At 41.7% G+C, this 6,000-nt stretch overlaps 1 protein-coding gene across 4 annotated transcripts in view; it reads left to right on the top strand.

Moving 5' to 3' along the window:
• The first annotated feature begins 1,267 nt into the window (after positions 1–1,267).
• The window catches only part of arfip2b (ADP-ribosylation factor interacting protein 2b), a 61,798-nt gene continuing 57,065 nt past the window's right edge, over positions 1,268–6,000 (top strand). For all 4 annotated transcript variants that reach the window (XM_038965424.1, XM_038965425.1, XM_038965423.1 and 1 more), the window contains exon 1: positions 1,268–1,528. The gene's annotated coding sequence lies outside the window, so the exon portion shown is untranslated. The remainder of the gene's footprint in view (positions 1,529–6,000) is intronic.

The raw sequence follows: 6,000 nt of genomic DNA, 5'->3' as shown, positions 1-6,000 counted from the left end.
CTTTTTTTTCTCTCTAAGAGTGTGTTTTACTGTCGGAGGAGAAAACCATGCAGGTAAAAAATATATATATCCTACTTATTATTTTATCTATAAAATGTCTTGCACAACTAACTACATTCGTTTTTTTTAATCACTTTATTTTTGAGATTCCACCCTGTAAATGTAATTTGCCTGATGAGGTGCTAGTGGAGGACAGTCTCATTTCATAAAGTGCATTTTCGTCCACTTTCCCTCTCCTAGATTACCTTTGACCTTTTTTAAAAAAGGAGCACAGAGAGGTTTGAGGAAAAGGACTCAGGAGTTGAGCATTCCAATTGAGAAAAGGCCCAGGTGTCATCAAGGATCCAGATGATTCAGCACGTCCTGTTTTTCCAACCAATCATCTTCAGGGTCTGTTTTGACTTAAGCCTGAATCACTTTCCTTAGCGTAAGGACCGTGAGAGGGCAACCATAGTCAGAGGGCTAGTCATGGTTGCGGTCAAATCAACCACTGCCCAAAAAACACTCTGAAAGCACACATCAGCAAATCATGACATTTAGAGGATATTAGTGTTCCTATCTGATGTTTGGATTTCATTTTTATAATCACACTCTTCCCAGGTGAGTTGGCATGGCAGATTTACCCCACTGGACTTGGATGAAGTAGCAGGATTAGTCACCCTGTTTCAGTTTTAACTGTATCCATTTCAATGTTATCCACTGATTTTAAGAATAACAAAACATTTTATTAATGGACTCCATCAGACACACAGAGAGAAAAAGAGAGAGAGAGATAACGGTCATTTATGGCTATGATAGCCTACTGCCTGATTTCTAAAGTAACACTGACACCCGCTGACCAAAATTATACATGTACCCTACTCTCTTGTGTGTATTTCTGTCTGCCTTTCTGTGTCTAGACAGGGAGCTCAATTCGGATTTTTTCCCCCCCACTTGGTCTTTTGACCAATCACAACAGAACTTTTCACATCAGATCTTTTTCAGAGCTGATCTGATTCTCAAAAAAATAAAAAAAATCAGAATTGGGCTGCCTGTCTAATGTGTCTCTGTTGTGTGCGTGTTTCTTTGTTTCTGTCTCTGTATACTGTAGCCAACAATCAGTCATCTCCTCATGTTTGACTGAATTAGATGTGTTAGTTTCAGTTCCCTCAAACACGAACTACAGTGCCCCTAGCTGTTCATTCTCGGAATAATCGAAGTGCACGCACATAGTAGTCCGTGAACGCGCACCACGCTGTCCAGAAAAAAAAGGTGCTGAAATGTCGTCAGTTCCGGGAGGCATTCCTAGCCTGGAAAAGCGGGGCTGGGATCTCTGTACAAACAACACGCCGGAGAGTGATCAGCCATGTCATAAGACAACACTGAAATCAGACTGAATCTGTCATCGGTTCATAAATTCATTCGATCTTGTCATTTTCCAGGACTGACCGACACGCCTATCGACGAAGCCGTGCATGAACTGGATAGCACTGACGTTAGCCAGTTAGCTAGCTTACCGAATAGCTCATTCAAGACAAAGCTCCAACAGGTAAGAGCCATTACACCCTCTGTTTTCGGACCCCCTTGTTTTGGACACATTTGAAAGTAGCTAGTTAGCTGGCTTGTCAAGAGAACTGTGTATAGATGCTGATCTGGGTTAACAGTTAGGTAACGTTAGCTGGGTAGCTAACTAGTTATCCAGGCCATTTTACCGACCTGTTTCCAAACCGGACCTTGGTTATTCATTGACTTCAACGACGTTATAGCCTGCGACGCAACTGAATTTTCGAGATGTCAGGTGTCTTTGGTAGCTAGCTCATTTCCTTAGACATTTTATTTCATGAGCTTTATAGCTAGCTAAATAATTTGTAGGAAGCTTTATTTGCAGGTAATACGCTAGAATCGGCCAGTCTGTAGTCTGCAAGTCACCCGCTGCAAACGTTACCTGTTGAAATTCACCTGCGCCGCACCTGCCTGTCTGACTGCTGCCAGTTTAGACTGATTTAATCAGGCCCAAACACGCAATTAATTGGTGTATATACAGCCTGAAACGAATGGCTGCAAAATCGTGTAAATGATCATTACAAGCCATAATATACAGCCTGAAACGAATGGCTGCAAAATCGTGTAAATGATCATTACAAGCCATAATGTTGAATAAATTACATTCAAAATTACTCTACAGGTTGTCTGTGTGATTGGTCCTTTAGCTGTTCGAAATTAGAGACAAAATATCCACAGGAAACTATTGTTTACCCGAGTTTTTAGAGAGCCAGTAGGTATGTGGTTTGGTTCAGCACCAAGGTAAAGTTAGTTTTACATTGGATATTCGGTTCTCTCGTCAATAGCTATTGAACCAAGCATGCGTTTTCAATGAATCAGGGGAGGTTGGAGAACAATCAACACTTTTTGTCTGTGAATTGGAGTTTTTAAATATTGAAACCCAAATAAAAAGAAAATTCTAAATTCACACTCAATGTGTTGGTTGTTCTCCATCCTCCCCTAATTCAGAATAACATTTTCATTGTCATGTCATACTTGGTTCAATATCTACCGACGAGAGAACCAAATATCCAATATAAATGAACTTGACCTGTGTGCTGAACTGACCCATAGATACTGAACATAAATATTAACTAGTGATGCACCGATATGACATTTTTGTCAGACATCGATGTTTTCCTTGCCAAAAAAAACAATACCGATGTTTAAAATGTTAGCGGCCTTTAATTAAAGCATTCTAGTACAGTTAAATAGTTAACACACACACACATGGACGCAGCGGTCTAAGGCACTGCATCTCAGTGCTGGAGGCGTCACTACAGAGACCCTGGTTCCATTCCAGGCTGTATCACAGCGGTGATATCACATCCAGCCATGATTGGGAGTCACATAGGGCGGCGCACAATTGGCCCAACGTCGTCCGGGGCAGGCCGTCTATTGTAAATAATAATTTTTTCTTGCCTAGTTAAATAAAGGTTACGCACATACCACACTGACCAAAATGTTATTTTGTTGGCATTTACGTATGTCCCCATTGCCAGTAAAACATAATCAAAACCTATTTCTTTCACTTACTTGCTGTGCGGTTTTGTTAATTTGTTCAGTCGTTTCATTCTCAACCAGGATCCCTCTGGAATAACGCTTGGGTCTTTGTTATGGAACGCCGTTTGGGTCGTTGTTATGGAACGCCGTTTGGGTCTTTGTTATGGAACGCCGTTTGGGTCTTTGTTATGGAACACCGTTTGGGTCTTTGTTATGGAATGCCGTTTGGGTCTTGGCTATGGAATGCCGTTTGGATCTTGGCTATGGAATGCCGTTTGGGTCTTGGCTATGGAATGCCGTTTGGGTCTTGGCTATGGAATGCCGTTTGGGTCTTGGCTATGGAATGCCGTTTGGGTCTTGGCTATGGAATGCCGTTTGGGTCTTGGCTATGGAACGCCGTTTGGGTCTTGGCTATGGAACGCCGTTTGGGTCTTGGCTATGGAACGCCGTTTGGGTCGTTGCTATGGAACGCCGTTTGGGTCGTTGCTATGGAATGCCGTTTGGGTCGTTGCTATGGAATGCCGTTTGGGTCGTTGCTATGGAATGCCGTTTGGGTCGTTGCTATGGATTGCCGTTTGGGTCGTTGCTATGGATTGCCGTTTGGGTCGTTGCTATGGAACGCCGTTTGGGTCGTTGCTATGGAACGCCGTTTGGGTCTTTGCTATGGAATGCCGTTTGGGTCTTGGCTATGGAACGCCGTTTGGGTCTTGGCTATGGAACGCCGTTTGGGTCTTGGCTATGGAACGCCGTTTGGGTCGTTGCTATGGAACGCCGTTTGGGTCGTTGCTATGGAACGCCGTTTGGATCTTGGCTATGGAACGCCGTTTGGGTCGTTGCTATGGAACGCCGTTTGGATCTTGGCGTGTCAAAAAAGATACACGTCAAATAACACTTTGACATGTCAAATAAGCTTGTTGACCAATCAGGACCTGAATATGACTGCATGTCACATTTTTTTTCCGTAGTTATTATGTCACTCGTATTTTATGTCACAACGATTCATCGACACATATGCTATGATGCTGGTAAAGTTGTCTCGCACACCTACAGTGCTGGTTATAAATAAAAGCTAGCTAGCTTATGGATGCAAACAATGTTCTTCTCCAAAAACATAGCAAAACGACATCTATTTCAGTAGCTATAGTTAGCTAGCTAACTATATAGCTAGGTGTCATCTAAAATAACCCTAATTAATAAGACAGTACTTATTTGATTAATGGTGGTCGGACCCATCTATGTGAAGCCAGCCACAATACTGGACTATGTGGTTATCCTTCAAAATAAAGGTATGGCATAATTCTACTATTTTTATTCATTTGCATCATTGTCAATGACACTTTTCTTTTTGAAGTCAAACTGCATATCCCACTATTGTGCCTAATCCTTATTGTGGCTAGCTTCACAACACGTCACCCGGTCAGGTCGAGCGTCGCTAGCCAGATGAAGCTAGCTGGCTCTTTTTTATAAAGTTAGTTTTGGGCAACAAAGTTAAGTAGCTGGCTAGGTATTTATTTTCAAGAACTGAAGTTCAATTTCAATAGGAGAACAACAAGTGGCAACCTAGCTAATACTTACTCAAACGGATTCCTAAATCATTGCTAAGAATAATGAAAATGACTGCAGTTTCTACTGGTCATTGTTTTCAGGCTGGTTGTATTGGTGCTAGCTAGGTACCAAGCTAAAGCCAGCTACCCCAGAAGTTGCGGTCAAACAAATGATGCTTTATTACCAACGCAGTATTGTAAACACGTCGTTCGTAGCCGGTGTTTGCAGACTTTTTTTTTGTACAGCTTTGACATTTTACGTGGCGTCATTACGTCATGTACCTACGTTATATAGGTATCCACGTCAGCTTTGACATCGGTTTTTGCACATCGACGTTAAACTAGACATCGGCCGATACCGATGTTGGCTTTTTTTTTTTAGCTAATATCGTCCGATTCGTCTATATATCGTGTATCCCTAAAATGAACATAACATAGGCCCTTATCTATGGATTTCACATTACTTGGCAGGGACGCAGCCATGGGAGGGCATGGGCCCACCCATTGGGAGCCAGGCCCAGCCAGTCAGAATGGCCGCATTTTCACCGTAGGGGATTTTAGAAACACTTACAATAAGGTCTGTGTTTGGTGTAGGCTTACCCTGGTGTGACGTTTTGATAACTGTGTAAATCTCTCTACGACAAGGTGACTTTTATCAATCTATTCGCCTGTATTTACCCTGTCAATGATGAAATGCTAATTAGCTGCTAATGTGGCTATCATAAAGAACTACACATTTCAGGATGATCTGAACGAGAGTGCCGAATCGAGGCAAATGTAAGACTCTCTGGATTAACTATCTGCTAGCTTAATGTAGTGATGAATCAATTGGCTAAATATTTGTACATTCTTTGTAGTGTTTTGTGCAAGTTTTAAATTGACACGACACCTGTTAGCAAAGGTGTCTGCTAGAGATGACGTGCAGGAGCTTGCAGGGATTTGTAGTTTTGCATGATGTCTACATTGATGCTAATTAGCATTTTAGAATCTGAGAGTAAATAGAGGCAAATATATTGATGAAAGTCACCTTGTCCTAGAGAGATTTACATGGTTATCAACATTTAACGCCAGAGGAAAAACTATTGGAACCATTTCCCTGTTTGACTGAAATAGGTTTTATGGGTATTTTGACACCTCTACTGTGGGGTTCTAATGAGGCTGATGCAACAGATCAGACCGTTTAGCTTAAAATGTTAAAGTATTATTATTTTTTCTTCACATGGCTGTAGGCTATTCGCAAATATTCCAAAATGTAATTAGCGGGAAAACACTGTTCTCAAAAAAACAACGCACGCGCCAACGGTTTGACGTGACAGTTTCAATGTCATATTAAGCGTTTTATAGAATGATTCCATCAACATATCTATGATTCTATGTTGGCTAGGTTAGGCTACTTTGAAAGAAGGCTAGGCTAGGCTACTTTGAAAGAAGG

Source organism: Salvelinus namaycush, chromosome 26 (genome assembly GCF_016432855.1).
Source record: "Salvelinus namaycush isolate Seneca chromosome 26, SaNama_1.0, whole genome shotgun sequence".
Lineage (NCBI taxonomy): Eukaryota > Metazoa > Chordata > Actinopteri > Salmoniformes > Salmonidae > Salvelinus > Salvelinus namaycush.
Note: the sequence above shows the minus strand (reverse complement) of the source record. Positions and strands in the feature narration are given on the sequence as shown.